This window comes from Hemitrygon akajei, chromosome 10 (genome assembly GCF_048418815.1).
Source record: "Hemitrygon akajei chromosome 10, sHemAka1.3, whole genome shotgun sequence".
Classification (NCBI taxonomy): Eukaryota; Metazoa; Chordata; class Chondrichthyes; order Myliobatiformes; family Dasyatidae; genus Hemitrygon; species Hemitrygon akajei.
In genome coordinates this window covers 115,834,947-115,856,091 of record NC_133133.1, presented here as the reverse complement: position 1 = coordinate 115,856,091, position 21,145 = coordinate 115,834,947, and the positions used below count along the sequence as shown (strand labels likewise).

The 21,145-nt window shown below is 44.9% G+C and overlaps 1 protein-coding gene across 2 annotated transcripts in view; it reads left to right on the top strand.

The window, feature by feature from the left end:
- Positions 1–242: 242 nt before the first annotated feature.
- The window catches only part of syt1a (synaptotagmin Ia), a 776,810-nt gene continuing 755,907 nt past the window's right edge, over positions 243–21,145 (top strand). The window contains exon 1 of one of the 2 annotated variants that reach the window (XM_073058793.1): positions 243–426. The gene's annotated coding sequence lies outside the window, so the exon portion shown is untranslated. The remainder of the gene's footprint in view (positions 427–21,145) is intronic. The other variant, XM_073058795.1, reaches the window with a different exon arrangement.

The following is a 21,145-nucleotide window of genomic DNA, read 5'->3' as shown; positions in this document are numbered from 1 at the left end:
GCCAAGCACACAGAGCCCGCCGATAAGAGGCTGTCTGTCGCGGGACCGTCTCGAACGCAGACATCCCTCTGAATGTCACTTGCAGGAACTCTCAGATGTGGGTCTGGGGAAGGAATAGCAAGCCCCTCTGCTGAATTATCAATGCGAAGCAGCGCCCTGCCCGTGTCCAATCAGACACGAGGAGCCAGTGATGCAGCGCTCCCTCACTGGAGGGTGAGCGGGTAACTGCAGTGTACCGGCGCTGTATGGTCCCCTCCCTCCCCGCGCTCCCTATAAAGCCATTCGCTTCTTGTCAGGAGGGTACTGAACTCAGTTATAGTGGAGGCACCGCCAGCCACTGCCTTGCCCAGGTGAAGCGTGCGGCTTCCCCGAGAACCCGCGGGCAGATCGTTTAAACAGAACAATAAAACGGGGGCATTATTACAGGTAAGAGCCTGTGTTCTTAATGTGCTTCCTTCGGTGCTGGGAAGATGCAGTTTGTTAAAGCGTATTCCGGGCGCCTCTGGAACCCTTTACCGGAACCCTGTTCGTGGCGTGTGTGTGTTGTGGATGGGAAAGAGAGAGCGAGAATCGTCTAATTCAAGTCAAGATACCGCTGGATGTATTATGTCCGGTGTCTCACGGAGAATTCACTCCCCCATGTGTGTTCGAGACTCTACGAGGGATGGAAGCTGACGGTACAAAGTTGTAGCTGACTCCGGTCATGAGGCGGGTCGGAGGACGCCGTCTCCTCCGACCACTCAAGAGGAGGAGATGGGTGGGGGTGGAGGAGATCGTGCATCCTTCCCCGAGTTGGAGTTGGAATATTTCTGGTTGAAAATGAGTAGCCTTTGCCTCTGTCCTGCCAGCAGCCAGCAGGTCATTTGGAGAGACAAGTCTCCGGTTGTGCCTCACCTTTCCCTTTGGCCCGGGCCAGGCTGGGGAGCTTGCTGGAAAATATTTTCCCGGGCTAGCGATAATCGGCAAATAGGAGACGTATGAGGGGAGAGACCCTCTCCATCTTACGAGATACATAGTTCCTTTACAGTCTCATCCCTGGCATCGGAGCTCTGGAAGAGGGAGTTAGGGTAATGACAAATGCTGCCTTAAAGTGCCCATGGAGATCGTGGGTACAATTCGCCTCTGCGGTGGGAGATGTCTTAGCTCCCAAACCGTACGCGATCGGTGAAGCTTTTGCAATGCAGAATGAATGGGCTGGATTGACGGCGAGCGTGCGTGAAGGTTTAGAAGTTCCCTGGTCTGGAAGTCTCTTTCCTCTGTGGCCATCGGGGCACAATCGGGGAAAGATTAGGTAGCTCGTTCTTACTCAGTCTACTGGACCTCGGTGTCTCTCACTGGCCGGGGTACTGATGGCTCAACGCTGGCTAGACTCCGAACTCTCTGCACGTATAATGTTAGCCCGTCCTAGCGGGGGTCTCGCAGAAAAAAAAACAGAAAAGTTCAATAAAGTAGGATAAAATGTTATCTTCAAACTTTCATCAGTAAGATAAAAATCTGTATTAAATTCCGGGGAGAAGCCAAGGCCGTGTCTGTGTGTGTGGGTGTGCTGAGCGTTAACAGCGCCGGGATATCCCGCAGAAGGCTGGCCGGTGATGATCCAACCTCACCAGTCCGACCCGGGAGATGTGGGGTGGAGGGGAGAGCGAAACAGTCCAGGTTCCTGGCACCCCATCGCGATTCCCCCAGTCGATGACAACTCCAATGGCTTAAAATCTGAGTTCAGATCGCACCCACTCTTAGTCGTGGAGGTCTGAGGGTGATTTGATCAGAGTTTACAGGGGCTGGGGGCATACTAAAGGGATTTACGAAGACTAAACTACCCCTCCCACTATAAAGAGATTAAGAATAGGGAGTCAGGATTGGATGTAGTTTTGTCACTTGGGAGCGAAGTCGGGAGAGACTTCCGCTGCCCGCCTGGAGCTCTCCACAAAATGCCTGGCTCTACCTTCCACAAAGCAAGCGAGCAGGAGATTCTGTCATCACACTGTCGCTCCCGATTTTAACCCAAATGTTCGGGAGAACCGGGCATCTGGAAGGACGTTTGTAAACATCGCGTGTACTCAGTAGCCACATTATTTGGTGCCTCCTGTACCTAATAAAGTGGCCACTGAGTGTGTGTTCGTGGTCTTCTGTTGCTGTAGCCCATCCAGGGCAAGGTTTACTTGTGCATTCAAAAATGCTCTTCTGCACGCCACTGTTGTAATGTGATGTTATTTGAGTTACTGTCGCCTTCCTGTCAGCTTGAACCAGTCTGGCCATTCTCCTCTGATCTCTCTCATTAACCAGGCATTTTTGTCCAAAGAACTGCGGCCCACTGTATGTTTTTTTTTTTTTGTTTTCACTCTTTTCTCTGTAAACTCTAGAGACTGTTGTGCGTGAAAATCCCAGAAGATCAGCTGTTTCTGAGATACTCAAACCACCCCATCTGGCACCAACAATCGTTCCACTGTCAAAGTCACTTAAATCACATTTCTCCCCCATTTTGATGTCTGGTCTGAACCTCTTGACCATGTCTGTGTGCTTTGAGGCATTGAGTTGCTGCCACATGATTGGCTGATTGGATGTATGTATTAATGATCAGGTGTACCTAATAAAGTGGCCTCTGAGTGTGTTTGCCCTGCACTGATGAATATAGCTTCCAAATTGGTCAGATGTCAAACAGGTGCTTGGCTCAGCCCTGGATTGTAGTCATAGTTGGTTCTCTGAGAAACAGACTCTGCTTATTTGATTATGATGTGCCATGTAAATGCCTCCTGTCTGAAGGACTCCTCATTGTATGTTATAGAACATAGAACTGTTAAGCACAGGAACAGGACCTTTGGCCTACAGTGTTATGCTGGACCGATTAAATTAGTAATCAAATGGCCAAATAAACTAATTTCTTCTGCCTACACAATGTCCATACCCTTTCATTTTGCTCACATTCATGTGTCTATTTAAAATTCCCTGATGTGTCAGCCTCTACCACCACCCCATACCGGGCATTCCAGGCACCTACTACTCTCTGCCTTCATAAAGAAAACCTTGCCCTCACATCTCCTTTGAAATTGCCTCTCTCACTTTAAAAGCACACCCTCCAATGTGAGACATTTCAACCCTTGTATAAAGAAATCTGCGGACCAGAATGTTCCTTAAACTGAAATGGTGAATGTGTCTGAATGTTCTCGCTGGATAGTTTGCACCCTGCACACAGATTGCCACGAGCCAGTGATTCACTTGCACATTTCCTTCAGTTGTTGCTGTGTGCAGTTATCAGAGGAATGTTGAAGTACGATTTATCTAAATGCTTTCCTTTTGATTATTAATTCCATTTACCTTCCAACAATATTTCACTATTAACTGCTCCAATCAAATATTTGCTCTTGATGGCTCGTTTTACACATCTCATTTAGTGGCTAGGTGGCTCGTTTTACACATCTCATTTAGTTCCGTTAATTTGTCTTCACTTCATGTCAAAGGATTCTGGATTTTGTTCATTCCTGAGCCTTGAAGGCCATAAGACATGGAAATAGAATCAGGCCATTCAGCCCATCGAGTCTGCTCCGTCATTCCAACATAGCTGATTTATTATCCCTCTCAACCCTGTTCTCCTGTCTTCTCTCCATAACCTATGATGCCCTTACGAATCAAGTACCTATCAGCCTCTGCCTTAAATATACCCAATGACTTGGTCTCCACAGATGAATTCCACAGATATTCATTACTCTTTGGCTAAAGAAATTCCTCCTCATCTCTGTTCTAAAGGGACATCCTTGTATTTTGAGACTTCTGGTCCTAGATTCACACATTATAGTAAACAGCCTCTCCATGTCCACTCTATCTAGGTCAGAGGTTCCCACCCTGGGGTCCATGGACCTCTTGCTTAATGGTATCAAGGTGCAGGGTTCATTTATTATCCAAGCATGTATTCATATACAACTTGAAATTTGTATTGGTTCATGTCATAAAGGGTGGGAACCCTTGATCTAGGCCCTTTAGTATTCAACAGGTTTCCATGAGATTTCCCCTTCATTCTTCTAAACTGCAGTGAGTATAGGCCCAGAGCCATCAAACGCTCTGGTTCAAACCAAAGAAATCTAGTGATGTTCCTTTACTTGGAATGATGTGATGACTTGTTTAGCCATAGCCTTGTTTCTGCCTGTGATTGGGTTTTCAAAAACCCAACTACTTCTAGTATTCCTCATCAGTCCTGGGCCTAATATTTACTTGTCATTGAACGTAGAGCATTATAGCTCAGTACAGGCCCTTTGGCCCACCATGTTGTGCCTATCTGAGTTTCTTGAATGTCCTTAGTGCATCTCCCTCTGTCACTGGCAGCCATCTAAACACTCATCATTAATAAGACAACATTAAAACATTAGGCACACGAATGATAAAAAAATGGAAGGTTATGTGGGAGGGAGGGGTTAGATCGATCTTAGAGTAGGTTAAAATTCCAGCACAACATTGTGGGCTGACGGGCCTGTCCTGTGCTGTAAACAGGATACCAGCTCTCCCACCTTTGTTGTGGGAACTGATGTGCACAAATTTATTATTGAATTTTCTACATTTTTCCTCAATATGCACCATTGACTTTAGAGGTTCTGAAAGACTGAAAGTAAATCTTTATTTCAACATCTTTTAAAGATGAACATTGGCTGGATAGGGTGGGCTGGATGAGGGCTGAGTGGATTGATGGGTATGTTGACTGGTATCTCTTAAGCTGGAAAGAGCAATGGACAAGTGAGATGGCCTATTTATTATTAAAGGGAAGTACGTAAAATATTTTGGATGTTCTCCACAACTGTATTTAATTCCTCTTGTCTCTTTTGGGAAGGGGATGTGGAAGCTCTGGAATGCGTTCAGAAGAGGTTTACTTGTATAAAGACAAAGATTAGCTTTGTCACATGTGTATAGTCTCGATAGACCATGGATTTGCACCTTGGAAAGTTTCCAGGGCGCAAGCCTGGGCAAGGTTTTTTATATGGAAGACCGGCAGTCGCCCAAGCTGCAAGTCTCCCCTCTCCATGCCACCAATGTTGTCTGAGGGAAGGGCATTAGGACCCATACAGCTTGGCACTGGTGTCATCGCAGAGCAATGTGTGGTTAAGTGCCTTGCTCAACACACACACGCAAGCCTCAGCCAAGGCTTCAGATCACTAGACGAACGCCTTAACCACTTGGCCATGTGCCAACACACATGTGTATATATAGCTATATCAAAACATATAGTGAAATGCTTCATTTGCGTCAACGTTTGTGATGTGCTGGGGACAGCCAGCAAGTATCGCCACACTTCTGGTGCTAACATAGCTTGCCCACAGCTCACTAAACATGACCATATGTCTTTGGAATTTGGGGGAAACCCCTGGTGAATATAGAAACTCCATACAGGCAGTAGCAGAAATCAAACCCTAACTAGTGATCACTGACACTGTAGAGCGATTACACTATCATGTTATCCAGGTGGGATTCTGTCTGGATTCGAGATATGAGCAATCAAGAGAGGTACAATTTGGGCTGTTTGCTCTGGAGTGTCACAGCCTGAGGGGAAATCTGATAGAAGTCTGTAAGATTATACGAGGCATAGGTAGAGTAGATAGCTGGTATCTCTTTCCAGGGTAGAAATGTGAATGCCTGCAAGAAAATGATTGTCATGATAGTATATGTAGTATATGGTGACATGTACAAGATATACTTTGAATCTTGAGATGTCTAATGCTAAAGACAATGTATTTAAGATGAGATGGCAAGTTCAAAGGAGGTGTGCAAAGCACTCTTTGATACAGGGAGGCAAGGGTGCCTGGAAGATGTACTGACAGGGGTGGTTGTAGGGGCAAATGCAATAGAGGCATTTGCAAGGCCCTTAGGTAGGCACAAGAATGTGCAACGAATGGAGGGATATGGACATTGTGTAGGCAGAAGTGATGTTTAGTTAGACATTAGGCGTTTAATTAGTTTTGGCACAACATCATGGGCCAAAGGGCCTGTTCCTGTGCTGTATGTTCTATGTAGTAAACCTCTGTTGTCTCTGGCTAAATGTGAGGGTGGACTCAGTTGCCCGAGAGATACTTTGGATTCCAGGTCATACTCAGGGAACGATTCAAGAGAATGATTAGAAAAGACTAATGCTCTCCCTGGTCAGGAAAGATTTGACAGCCTGTGTTATCTTTTAGAAAGAACAAGACTAAGGGTTGACATGATGGATTGGACCTGGTAGACAGGCATTGTATGTTAAGCTAATTAAAAGATTTGAATAAATGCAGACATTTCCAGTCACGTGTGTGAGACCAGAACCAGACGCTTTGAGAATAAGGAGGCAAGTTTGGTAAGTTTGTTTATTATTGCCACGTATACTGAGGTACAGTCAAAAGCTTTGTTTGGCATGCCATCCATATAGATCATTTCAATATAATAGTACATCAAGGCAGTACAGGGAAAAGTAATGACTGAATGCAGAAAATGGTGTTAGTTACAGAAAAAAAGGCAGTGTAGGCAGGCAACATGGTACAAGGGCCCTGTCAAGGTACGTTATGAAGTCAAGAGCCTTTTATCATTCAAAGAGTCCTATAACAGCAGGTTAGAAGCTGTCCTTGAGCCTGGTGGTACGTGCTTTCAGGCTTTTGTATCGTTTGTCTGATGGTGAGGGGCAGAAGAGTGAATGACCAGGGTGGGAGGGATTTTTGATAATGTCTCTGTGACGTGCTGCATATCAACAATAAACGTTGTTCCAACTGCTAGCTTGAAATCACACGACCACATCTACTATTCCAGTAAGAGGCTGAGGCAGGCAGAGGGTTGCAAACCTTGCCAGTTCCATTATGTTCCCAGCACTGTGGACATCTTCAAAAGGCAATGCCTCAAAAAGACAGCATCCTTCATTAAGGACCCCCAGCTGCCGGGACATGGCCTCTCATCAGGGAGGAGGCACAGGAGCCTGAAGACCCACACTGAATGTTTTAGGAACAGCTTCTTCCCCCCTGCCATCAGATTTCTGAACAGTCCATGAACACAACCTCATGGTTTTTGCTCTCTTTTTGTACTACTTGGCTACATATTATACATTATTATATTTTATTTATTTAGAGATGGTGTGCGGAACAGGCCCTACCGGTCTCAATGAGCCACACCACCCAGCAACGCAACTATTTAACACTAGCCTAATCACCGGACAATTTACAATGAGCCTACTAACCTGTACAGCTTTGGAATGTGGGAGGAAACCGGAACACCCAGAGGAAACCCCTGCATTCAAGGGAAGACATAGAAACTCCTTACAGATAGTGCCAGAATCGAACTCTGAACTCCGGCGCCCCAACACTAACTGCTATGCTAGAGTGGTGCCATTATCAACGTAATATACATTATAATGTTACAATTATATATATGTTAATTATTTTATATATATATATATAAAACATTGAGAACAGTGTAATGTAATATATATACACAGTGCATTACAATATCATAAGTTATAATAAGAGTTTGTGTTATAATTTATTATATTTTGTGTATTGTACTGTAATACTGCTGTAAAACAGCAGATATCAGTGATAATAGACCTGATTCTGAGAAGTAAGGGTGAATATTTTATACAATGAGACAAAGTTTGTTACTTATTCTGTGTACTTATTATCTGTTAAATTGATTTTTCATTGTAACAAGAGGATGGTGAAATGCAACACTCCGTTCCAGGAGATGTAACCAAAGCTCTGTTATTAATAGCTCTTCTGGACGGAGATCAGGGGTGCAGAGCATCTGATAATGGGCTCTCTAAAGTTTCCTTCAGTGCATGGCTTTGTAAGGCTTTAACCAGGTCAGACTGATGGAGAACATGCTGACAGCTGCCTGATGTCAATAACTTTAAATCCTTGGCGTTCTCCTATCAGGAGATCTGTCCCAGGACCAGCAGGTAAGTGCCATCACAAAGGAGAGGCTTGCAGAGATTTGGCGTGTCACCTAAAACTTTGACTAACTTCTGTAGATGCTCAGTGGAGAGTATCCATCACGGCCTGATATGGAAACACCAATGCCCAGGGACAGAAAAGCCTGGAGAACGTGACGGATACAGCCCAGTCCACCGCAGGCAAAGCCCTCCCCGCCATTACGGACTTACATGGAATACCAGCACGAGAAAGCAGCACCCATCATTAAGCACTCCCACCATCCAGGCCATGCCCCCTTCTCACCTCCACCATCATTCAGGAGGTACCGGAGTCTTGTGTCCCACACCATTAGGTTCAGAAACAGTTACTACCCCACAAACATCAGGCTGCTGAACCACGGTGGATAGCTTCACTCACCACAACACTAAATTGATGAAACCTACAGGCTCTGTTTCAAGCCCTCAGTATTATTTATTTGTATATATTTTAAAATTTGCACTATCAATCTTCTTTTGCACTTTGGTTGTTTGTCAATGTTTCTTTAAAGTTCAAAGTAAATTTATTATTAAAGTATGTACTGTAGATGTCATCAAATACGACCCTGAGATTTATTTTCTGGAAGGTATTCACAGTAGAACAAAGAAATGCTATAGAATCAGTGAAAAACTACACACAAAGACTGGTAACCAATGTGCAAAAGTCAAACTGTGCAAATACAAAAACACCAATGATGATAACTAAATCAGTAAATAATATATTTATGTACATAAATTCTATATATTTCTTTTTTCCCTGTAAACCTCTGCAAGAAAATTAATTTCAAGGTAGAATATGGTAACATATACGTAGGTAGATAATACATTGACTTTGACTTTGAGAGGCTCTGTATTTCCAAATATACAGTCATTTTGGTTGGGAAGTTACCAAGGATTTGTCTCCTAAAGGCTGCAAGCTGCCTCATGGAAACCAGGTCTCCACATCCAGCCTTGCCTGTCTTTGACAAATGAGTCATTAAAGCTTCATCAAGTTTCTGCTGCTGAGAATCTTATTTGATTTATTTCTTTTATTGTTCAATCCTATTTGTACTTCTGAGAGCAACTTGTCCTTTAATGTACTTTAATTCAATTTCCTGTGCTTTTAGCTCAATAGGTACACACCACCTGATTGAGAACATAGAAACTCCTCTGAATACAGGTCCTGGGGAAGGACAAATGCCTGTGCAGTACGGAGGACTAATGTAGAGATATATAAAAGCAGAGGGTATAGGTTAAGAGGTGCCTGAGAAAGAAGAGTGCAGTTGGAATTTGCAACTCTTGAGTGGGAAACAGAGGCAACCATTCTCAATTCTCATTAGAGGCTGCTCACTCTGTCGGGTATATTTAATGTGGAAGTTGATGGGTTCTTGATTAAAAGTTCAACATAAATTTATTATCGAAGTACATATACTTTATGTCACCATATACAACCCTGAGATTCATTGGATTGCCAGCATACTCAATAACTTCAGAAAAGAATAATAATCATAATGGAATCAGTGAAAGGCTGCTCCAACTTGGGCATTCAACTAGTGTATAAACTGTGCACATAAAAAAGAAAAAAATAATAAATATCAAGAACGTGAGATGAAAAGTCATTGAAAGTGAGTCTGTAGATTGTGGAACAGTTACCTAATTGATGGGGCAAGGGAAATTGAGTGAAAATATCCCCTTTAGTTTAAGAGCCTGATGGTTGAGGGGTAATCGTGGTGTGAGTCTTGATGGCAGCAGTGAGAAGAGAGCATGTCCTGGGTGGTGGGGCGGGTGGGGGTCCCTGATGATGGATGCTGCTTTCCTGCAACAACGTTTCTTGTAGATGTGCTGAATGGTGGGGAGACTTTAACTATGATGGACTGTTTCAAAGGTTACAGGGAGATTGTTTTTAGGTGACATTCAGATCGGCATATGAATGGGAGGAAACTAGGTAAACTAGGTAGGTAGCACGATCACTGAAGTTGAATAAGATGTTCTTGTAAGGGGTTGTCTGTAGTGGCTGATATAAATCCACATAATCTGGAAGGAAGTTGAACCCCAATCTTACAGCTTACACTATAGAGCATTGCACTAACCACTGCTCTACTGTGCCAACCCAATCTGGAACAACATACAAAACACTGGAGGCAGTGGTTCAGGCGGTTTCTGTGGATGGAAATGGACAGTCAACATTTCTGTTCCAGGTGAAAGATCTCAACTTGATTATGTCGAATGTCCATTTCCCTCCACAGATGCTGCCTGACCTGCTGAGTTCCTCCAGTGCTTTGTGTGTTGATTTAGTATAGGAGATGAGTACCACCACTATTTCCCACCCCCACCACCCAGGACACGTTCTCTTCTCACTGCTGCCATCTGCTAGGAGCTATAGGAGCCTTGGGTCCCACACCACCAGGTTCAGGAACAGTTCTTACCCTTCAGCCATCAGGCTCCTGAACCACATCAACTCTAAACCGATTCCACAACTTTCAAACTTGCTGTCAAGGACTCTGAAACTGATGTTCTCAGTAATATTTCCATATTTATTTTTGCACAGTTTGTCTTTTTCTGCACGTTGGTTGTTCGTCAGTCTTTGCATGTAGTTTTTTATTGTGGTTGTTGGTGTTCCATCAGGCGTCAACCTTACTGTTTCTTTAAAAATGCAAACACGAGGAAATCTGCAGATGCTGGAAATTCAAGCAACACACACAAAATGCTGGTGGAACACAGCAGGCCAGGCAGCATCTATAGGGAGAAGCACTGTCGACGTTTCGGACTGAGGCCCTTCATCAGGACTAACTGAAAGAAAAGATAGTAAGAGATTTGGAAGGGGGAGGGGGAGGGGGAGATCCAAAATGATAGGAGAAGACCGGAGGGGGTGGGGTGAAACTGAGAGCTGGAAAGTTGATTGGCAAAAAGGGATACAGAGCTGGAGAAGGGAAAGGATCATGGGGCGGGAGGCCTAGGGAGAAGGAAAGGGGGAGGGGAGCACCAGAGGGAGATGGAGAGCAGGCAAGGAGTGATTGTGAGAGGGGCAGAGAGAGAATAAAGAGACAGAGAAAAAAGTGGGGGGGGGGGGAAAGAAGGAATAATAAATAAATAATGGATGGGCCATCTCTGGAGACAGCTTATCTACTGATATCTACTATAAGCCTACTGACTCTCACAGTTGATGGACTATTCCTCTTCCCACCCTGTCTCTTGCAAAAATGCCATCCCCTTCTCACAATTCCTCCATCTCCACCGCATCTGCTCTCAGGATGAGGCTTTTCATTCCAGGATGAAGGAGATGTCTTCCTTTTTTAAAGAAAGGGGCTTCCCTTCTTCCACCATCAACTCTGCTCTCAAACGCATCTCTCTCATTTCCCGCACATCCGCCCTCAACCCCATCCTCCCGCCAGCCCACTTGGGTTAGGGTTCCTCTTGTCCTCACCTACCACCCCACCAGCCTTTGGGTCCAACATATAATTCTCCATAGCTTCTGCCACCTCCAATGGGATCCCACTACCAAGCACATCTTTCCCTCCCCCCCCACTTTCTGCTTTCCACAGTGATCGCTCCCTACGCGACTCCCTTGTCCACTCGTCCCCCTCATCCCTTCCCACCGATCTCCCTCCTGGCACTTATCCTTGTAAGTGGAACAAGTGCTACACCTGCCCTTACACTTCCTCCCTCACCACCATTCAGGGCCCCAGACAGTCCTTCCAGGTGAGGCGACACTTCACCTATGAGTCGGCTGGTGTGGTATACTGTGTCCAATGCTCCTGGTGTGGCCTTCTATATATTGGTGAGACCCAACGCAGGCTGGGAGACCGTTTTGCTGAACACCTACGCTCTGTCTGCCAGAGAAAGCAGGATCTCCCAGTGGCCAAACATTTTAATTTCACGTCCCATTCCCATTCTGATATGTTCCCATGGCCTCCTCTACTGTCAAGATGAAGCCCCACTCAGGTTGGAGGAACAACACCTTACATTCCGTCTGGGTAGCCTCCAACCTGATGGCATGAACATTGATTTCTCTAATTTCTGTTAATGCCCCTCCTCCACTTCTTACCCCATCCCTTATCTATCTATCTATCTATCTATCTATTTATCTCTTCCCCCCTTTTTTTTCTCTCTCTTTTTTCTCCCTCTGCCCCTCTCACAATAACTCCTTGCCTGCTCGTCATCTCCCTCTGGTGCCCCCCTCCCCCTTTCTTTCTCCCGAGCCTCCCGTCCCATGAACCTCTCCCTTCTCCAGCTCTGTATCCCTTTTGCCAATCACCTTTCCAGCTCTCAGCTTCACCCCACCCCCTCTGGTCTTCTCCTATCATTTCGGGTCTCCCCCTCCCACTTCCAAATCTCTTACTATCTCTTCTTTCAGTTAGTCCTAATGAAGGGTCTCGGCCCGAAACGTCGACAGCGCTTCTCCTATAGATGCTGCCTGGCCTGCTGCGTTCCACCAGCACTTTGTGTGTGTTGCTGTTTCTTTAGCATTTTTGTTTTTTTTTTACGAGGCCGAGTTGCTAGCTCGATGCTCAAACCAGCACGGATGGAAAGCGTGCAAGGAGCCATCCGGAATTGAACCGGGTACCACTGGCCTCAAAGTCAGGTGCAGATGCCACTACACCACTGGCTGGCAAAGCTTTTCATTGATTCTTTTATAGTTATTTCTTCTAATGTGAATGCCCTCAAGATAATGAATGTCAAGGTAGTATATGGTGATGTATTAACTCAGTGGCCACATTTTAGGTGCCTCTTCTATCACCTGTTAGGGGTTTGTGGTCTTCTGCTTCCATGGCCCATCCACTTCAAAGGTTTGACGTGTTGTGTGTTCAGAGACGCTCTTCTGCACTCTGCTGTTGTGCACGTTTATCTGAGTTACTGTTGTCTTCCTGACAGCTTCACCCATTCTCCTCTGGCCTCTCTCGTTAACAAGACATTTTCATCCACAGAGCTGCCGCTCACTGGATGATTTTTGTTTTTCTCACCATTCTCTGTAAACTCTAGAGACTGTTGTGTGTGAAAATCCATATCAGCAGTATCTGAGATACTCAAACCGCCCCATCTGTCACCAACAATCATTCCATGGTCAAAGTCACGGGTATCACATCTCTTCTCCATTCTGATGTTTGGTCTGAACAAAAACTGAACCTCTTGACCGTGTCTACATGCTTTTATGCATTGATTTGCTGCCTTGTGACTTGCATTAATGAACTGGCTTACAGGTGTACCTAATAAACTGGCCACTGAGTGTATACATACTTTGATATTGAAGTTACCTGCAACTTTGACTGTTTGTTCTTTGTTTCTAGCACAGAATTTGTTTCTTCTTAGAGATTTGTCTCTTTTTTTTGGCAGCATTGCCTTTCCTTATGCATTTTTAAATAACTTTTGAATGGTGTGATCTGTTTTTACCTTTCAACGCACCATCAGGAAAGCATTCTTTTAACTTTGCAAGAAGAAATCTTTCTAATCCTCTTTGGATTTTCTGCTCACTTTGAGATGATTGGCTTTCTTCATGTTTCTCTCTACTGCTGAGTGCTGTCAGCAGCCTGCGCTTTAAGCACTGGAATACCCGACCCAAACCTGTCCATCAGCCCTCCTTCAAGACCTTGCCTGTGATCTACCCACCACTCTGAACAAGTTCTAGGTCATTGTGCAACATCCATCTTTGGCTTGCTCTCAAACTTTCTGCACCTCTTCTGCAAAGGTTTAGAGGCTTTTTTTCCCTCACCGCAAGTGCATGTAGTTTACCTGCAAATGCATGTAGTTGATAGGAATATTCCTAGATGGGAATAGAAATAACCTTTATAGGTTTCTAAACACAGGAGATTCTGCAGATGCTGGAAATCTACAGTAAGCACACAAAATGCTGGAGGAACTCAGCAGGTCAGGCAGCATCTATGGAGAGGATGAAGAGTCTCTGCCCAAAATGTTGACTCTTTATTCCTTTCCATGGATGCTGCCTGACCCAAGTTCCCCCAACATTTGGAGCATGTGTTACTCTTGATCGGTTTTTGTTTGATTAGGGTTACGGGGAGAAGGGGTTTGCCAATAAAGGAAAAAAATCAGCCATGATCAGGATCAGGCTGCCTATCACTGTTGTTTTGTAGCAGCAATATGGAAAATACTGTAAGTCACAACAAGAAACATTTAAAAAACCAAAGTAGAGCAAAAAATGAGGTAGTGTGCATTGTCCATTCCGAAACCTGATGGCAGTGGGAAAGAAGCTGTTCCTAAATTGTTGAGTTTGTGTCGTCAGGATCCAATACCCCCCCCCCCCCCCCCCCTTGATGGTAGTAACGAGATGAGGGCCTGTCCTGGGTGGAGAAAGCCCTTAATAATGATGCTGCCGTTCTAAAGCATTGCCTTTTGAACCTGCCCTTGATAGTGGGGAGGTTTGCTAAGGCTATTAGGGAGAGTTTAGACTAGGATTGCTGGGGGGTGGGAACCAGACTGAAGTGACGGAGGAAGGGGCGGTTGGCTCACAAATAGAGAAAGCTTGGAGACAGTGTAAGAGGGAGGATAGGCAGGTGATAGAGAAGGGATGCGCTCAGACCGATGGTTTGAGATGTGTCTATTTTAATGCGAGGAATATTATGAACAAAGCGAATGAACTTAGGGTGTGGATCAATACTTGGAGCTATGATGTTGTGGCCATTACAGAGACTTGGATGGCTCAGGGGCAGGAATGGTCACTTCAAGTACCAGGCTTTAGATGTTTCAGAAAGGACAGGGAGGGAGGCAAAAGTGTTGGGAGCATGGCACTGTTGCTCAGAGATAGTGCTGAGGAGCAGATAGGGAGACAGATTCTGGAAAGGAATAACAATAACAGGGTTGTCATGGTGGGAGATTTTAATTTCCTAAATATTGATTGGCATGTCCCCAGAGTGAGGGGTTTAGATGGGGTGGAGTTTGTTAGGTGTCTTCAGGAAGATTTCCTGACACAATATGTAGATAAGCCTACAAAAGCAGAGGCTGTACTTGATCTGGTATTGGGAAATGAACCTGGTTAGATGTCAGGTCTCTCAGTGGGAGAGCATTTTGGAGATAGTGATCACAATTCTATCTTCTTTACCATAGCATTGGAGAGGGACAGGAACAGACAAGTCAGGAAAGTGTTTAATTGGAGTAAGGGGAAATATGAGACTATCAGGCAGGAACTTGGAAGCATAAATTTGGAAACATGTTCTCAGAGAAATGTACGGAAGAAATGTGGCAAATGTTCAGGGGATATTTGTGTGGAGTTCTGCGTAGGTATGTTCCAATGAGACAGGGAAAGGATGGTAGGGTACAGGAACCGTGGTGCATAAGGGCTATTGTAAATCTAGTCAAGAAGAAAAGAAGAGCTTACGAAAGGTTCAAAAAACTAGGTAATGATAGAGATTTAGAAGGTTATAAGGCTAACAAGAAGGAGCTTAAGAATGAAATTAGGAGAGCCAGAAGAGGCCATGAGAAGGCCGTGGCGGACAGGATTAAGGAAAACCCCAAGGCATTCTACAAGTATGTGAAGAGCAAGAGGATTTAAGACATGAGAGAATAGGACCAAACAAGTGTGACGGTGGTAAAGTGTGTGTGGAACCAGAGGAGATGGCAGAGGTACTTAATGAATACTTTGCTTCAGTATTCACTATGGAAAAGGATCTTGGCAATTGTAGGGGTAACTTACAATGGACTGAAAAGCTTGAGCATGTAGATATTAAGAAAGAGGATGTGCAGGAGCTATTGGAAAGCATCAAGTTGGATAAGTCACTGGGACCGGACAAGATGTACCCCAGGCTACTGTGGGAGGTGAGGGAGGAGATTGTCTTCACATCATCAATGGGGACGGGAGAGGTTCCAGAGGATTGGAAGGTTGCAGATGTTGTTCCATTATTCAAGAAAGGGAGTAGGGATAGCCCAGGAAATTATAGACCAGTGAGTCTTACTTCAGTGGTTGGTAAGTTGATGGGGAAGATCCTGAGTGGCAGGATTTATGAACATTTGGAGAGGCATAATATGATTAGGAATAGTCAGCATGGCTTTGTCAAAGGTAGGTCATGCCTTACGAGCCTGATTGAATTTCTTGAGGATGTGACTAAACACATTGATGAAGGTAGAGGTGTAGATGTAGTGTATATGGTTTTCAGCAAGGCATTTGATAAGGTACCCCATGCAAGGTTTATTGAGAAAGTAAGGAGGCATGGGATCCAAGGGGAAATTGCTTTGTGGATCGAGAGCTGGCTTGCCTGCAGAAGGCAAAGAGTGGTTGTAGACAGGTTATATTCTGCATGGAGGTCGGTGACCAGTGGGGTGCCTCAGGGATCTGTTCTGGAACCCCTTCACTTTGTGATTTTTATAAATGACAAGGATGAGGAAGTGGAGGGATGGGTTAGTAGGTTTGCTGATGACACAAAGGTTGGGGGTGTTGTGGATAGTGTGGAGGACTGTCAGAGGTTACAGTGGGACATTGATAGGATGCAAAACTGGGCTGAGAAGTGACAGATGGAGTTCAACCCAGATAAGTATGAGGTGGTTCATTTTGGTAGGTCAAATGTGATGGCAGAATATAGTATTAATGGTAAGACTCTTGGCAGTGTGGAGGATCAGAGGGATCTTGGGGTCCGAGTCCATAGGACACTCAAAGCTGCTACGCAGGTTGACTCTGTGGTTAAGAAGGCGTATGGTGTATTGGCCTTCATCAACTGTGGAATTGAATTTAGGGGCCAAGAGGTAATGTTGCAGCTATATAGGACCCTGGTTAGACCCCACTTGGAGTACTGTGCTCAGTTCTGGTCACCTCGCTATAGGAAGGATGTGGAAACCATAGAAAGGGTGCAGAGGAGATTTACAAGGATGCTGCCTGGATTGGAGAGCATGCCTTAGGAGAATAGGTTGAGTGAACTCGGTCTTTTTTCCTTGGAGTGACGGAGGATGAGAGGTGACCTGATAGAGGTGTATAAGATGATGAAAGGCAGTGATTGTGTGGATAGTCAGAGGCATTTTCCCAGGGCTGAAATGGTTGCCACAAGAGGGCATAGTTTTAATGTGCTTGGAAGTAGGCACAGAGGTGATAACAGGGGTAAGTTTGTTACGCAGAGAGTGGTGAGTGCGTGGAATGGGCTGCTGGCGACGGTGGAGACGGATACATCAGGGTCTTTTAAAAGACTCCTGGACAGGTATATGGAGCTCAGAAAAATAGAGGGCAATGGGAAACCTTAGGTAATTTCTCAGGTAAAGACATGTTCGGCACAGCTTTGTGGGCCGAAGGGCCTGTATTGTGCTGTAGGTTTTCTATGTTGCTACGATGGAATTAGCTGAGTTTACAATCCTCTACAGTTTTTCCAGTTCTGTGCATTGGTGCTTCCACATCAAACGGTGATGCAGCCAGTCAGAATGCTCTCCACAGTACATCTGTAGACAAACATTCAACATTTTAGGAACATCTTCTTTCCCTCCATCAGAATTCTGAATGGTCCATAAACCCATGCTCACTACCTCGTTTCTTGCACCATTTATTTTTTTTATACTTGTTATTGTAAATTGAAGAATTTTTTCATGTGTTGCACTGTACTGCTGCAAAACACCAAATTTCACAACATGTCAGTAGTCATAAACCTGATTCTGATTTTAATCCTTCCTTGTCTCCTTCTGGCGCATTTCAGCCGTCCCCTTCTTTTCTTTACATTGGCCATCTCTTCTCTCCATTCTCTGTCCTGTGGCAGGTCTCAAACTCAAACGCTGACAATTCCTTCACCCCCTCTCCCCCCACAGATGCTGCTCAACCTGCTGAGCTCCTCCAGCTGATTTTCTCCTCTTATTTGTCTCCTTCTGTGTCATGGTGTGTGCACGTGGTCAGGTTCAGCACTTTGTGAACTTTACTCTTGTTGGCTTGGTTGTGCTGGACTGGAGATTTGAGTCTACCACTGCCCTCAAATGTGGACCATAGGTTCAAATCTCAGCACTGCACCGGAAGAATTTAAATTCAGTTAATGAAACAGGAATAAGAGTAAATATTATCAGTGATCACAGTGAATCCATTGAGTTGTTTTTAAATTTAATAATATTTCTGGTTCCCTGGTACTTAAGGATGAGAAATTTCCTCCCCTAATCCAGTCTGTCACTCCAGCAATGTGGTTGACTAATCAGGACTCTAAAGTAGCTCACTGACTCAGATGCTAAGAAGATGCGTCACCCACATTTCATTTACAAACATTGTGCAAACAGAAGGTCAAAAAGATTTAAAAGCAAAGGGATGGGATCCAGGGAAACATGGCTGTGTGGACTCAGAATTGGTTTGCCCATGCAAGGCAGAGGGATGTTTCTGCCTGGAAGGCAGTGACCAGTGGTGTAATTCAGGGATTCAGCTCTTGGTGACCTTTATAAGTTACTTGGATGAGGAAGTGGAAGGGTGGGTTAGTGAGTTTGCAGAGGACATGAAGGTTGGTGGTTTTGTGGATAGTGAAGCTGGTTGTCATGAATTACAAAGGAATAGTGACAGGGCGCAGAGCTGGGCTGAAAAGTAGCAGATGCAGTTCAATCCGGAAAAGCATGAAGTGATGCGCTTTGGCAGGTCGAACTTGAAGCAGAATAAAGGGTTAATGGCGGGGTTTTCAGCAGTGTGGAGGAACGGGACACCCATGACCAGAGATCCCTCAGAGTTGCAGTGCAAATTGATAGGGTGGTTAAGAAGGCGTATGATGTGTTGGTCTTTATTGCTCGGTTCCTATATTGAATTCAAGAGGCACAAAGTAATGTTGCAGCTCTATAAAACCCTGGTTAGATTACACTTGGAAGATTGTGTTCAGTTCTGGTCACCTCGTTATAGGAAGGACGTGGAAGCTTTAGAGAGGGTGCAGAGGAGATTTTCCAAGATGATGCCTGGATTAGAGAGCATGTCTTATGAGGATAGATTGAGTGAGCTGGGGCTTTTATCTTTGCAGCAAAGGAGGATGAAAGCTGACTTGATAGAGGTGTACAAAATGATAAGAGGCACAGATTGAGTGCTTAGCCAAATACTTTTTCCCAGGGTAGAAATTCGAGGGAGCGTGATTTTAAGTTGATTGCGGAATGCATGGGGGGGATGTTGGAGGAAGGTTTTTAAACAGAGCGGTTGGTGTGTGGAATGAGCTGCCAGTGGTGGTGGTAGAGGCAGATACATAAGGGACATTTAGGAGATCCTTAAATGGATGAAAGAAAGAGTAGAAGGGATATGCAAGGGAAGGGTTAGATTGATCTTGGAGTAGGCTAGTGTCTGTGCAAAACCGTGTGCTGAAGGGTCTGTACTGAGTTGTACTATATTCAATGTTCCATGAAATTGGAATAAGAAGCAAATTCTAGCAGTGATCACAGCGAATCCACTGAGTTTTTAAAAATTTAATAAAATATCTGGTTCTCTGATACTTGAGGATGAGAGATTTCCTCCCCTGTCACTCTGGCATGGTTGAGTAATCAGAGCCTCTAAAGTGGTTCAGTCAACCATGAAGATGTCTCTCCACCTTCTCCGGACGGGTCCTACGTTTCATTTAGAAAATATCGTGCATGCAGAAATCTGAAACTGTTTAAAAGCCAATTGAGGTACTAGTCCGTACTGAGACTCCTGATCTGGAATGTAACTGTGAGGTGGTTGATTATAGATGCTTAAACAGAACAGTGTCCACATCACATCTATGACATCTGTACTGTGAAGCCAAAATTTATTCAGCATTAAAACATTCTGCAAGTTGTCTCTGAAGAAAGCAATTCAAGATCTAGGTCAGTTCCTGCACATTATAATAATGCACCATTACAGCGTCCCCTTGCTTGGCGCAGCTGCTGGAGCTACTGGCTCTCAGCTCCAGGGACCCAAGTTTAATCCCGACCTCAGGTTCTGTCTGTGTGGAGTTTGCATGCTCTCCCTGTGACTATGTGGGATTCCTTCACGTCTCAACAAAGAGCGGAATGTCTGCTGTACGTGTAGATGAGACCATAAGACACAGGAGCAGAAGTCCATAGAGTCTGCTCCGCCGTCCCATTACGGCTGCTTTCTTATCCCTCTCAACTCCATTCCCCTGTAATCTTTGACACCCTATCAACCTCTGCTTGAATTACACCGATGATTTGTCTTCTACAACTGTGAGTTCCACAGATCCACCACCCTCTGGATGAAGAAAATCCTCCTCATCTCTGTTCTAAAAAGATGTCCCTCTATTCTGAGGCTCTGCCCTCTGATCCTGAATGGTGGGATCTGGGGTGGGGGGGGGGGGTAGTTGATGGGAGTAGAACATAGAACTTTACAGCACAGCACAGGCCCTCTTGCCCACAATGCTTTACTGATCTTTTAACCGAACTCTTCCCTCTCTGCCTAGTGAAGTTACCTCAGTAAATATATTTAAAACGAGGTCGGATAGATTTTTGCATAGTAGGGGAATGAAGGGCTATGGGGAAAAGGCAGGTATGCGGAGATGAGTCCATAGATAGATAAGCCATGTTCTTGATGAATGGCGGAGCAGACTCGATGGGCCAGATGGCCTACTCTTGCTCCTGTTTCTTATGCTCTTATATTCTTACATCACCCTCCATTTTCCTAACATCCATGTGCTTATCTAAAAGTTTCTTAAATAACATTTCTACCTCTTGCACCCCCCGGCAGAGTGTACCATGCTGCACTACCCACTATGTAAAAGAACTTAGCTTTGACATCCCTCTATAGTATCCTCCAATCACCTTTAAAAGTATGCCTCCTTGTATCAGTCATTTCCACTCTGGGAAAAAGTCTGTGGCTATTTACTCAATCTGTGCCTCTTATCATCTTGTCCACCTCTACCAAGTCATCTCTCATTTCCCTTCACTCCAAAGAGAAACGCTCTAGCTTGCTTAACCTTTCCTCATAAGACCTGCTCTTCAATCCAGGCAGCATCCTGGTCAATCTCCTCTGCACCCTCTCTAATCCAGGCAGCATCCTGGTCAATCTCCTCTGCACCCTCTCTAATCCAGGCAGCATCCTGGTGAATCTCCTCTGCACCCTCTCTAATCCAGACAGCATCCTGGTCAATCTCCTCTGCACCCTCTCTAATCCAGGCAGCACCCTGGTCAATCTCCTCTGTACCCTCTCTAATCCAGACAGCATCCTGGTGAATCTCCTCTGCACCCTCTCTAATCCAGGCAGCATCCTGGTAAATCTCCTCTGCACCCTCTCTAATCCAGGCAGCATCCTGGTAAATCTCCTCTGCACCCTCTCTAATCCAGGCAGCATCCTGGTAAATCTCCTCTGCACCCTCTCTAATCCAGGCAGCACCCTGGTCAATCTCCTTTGTACCCTCTCTAATCCAGACA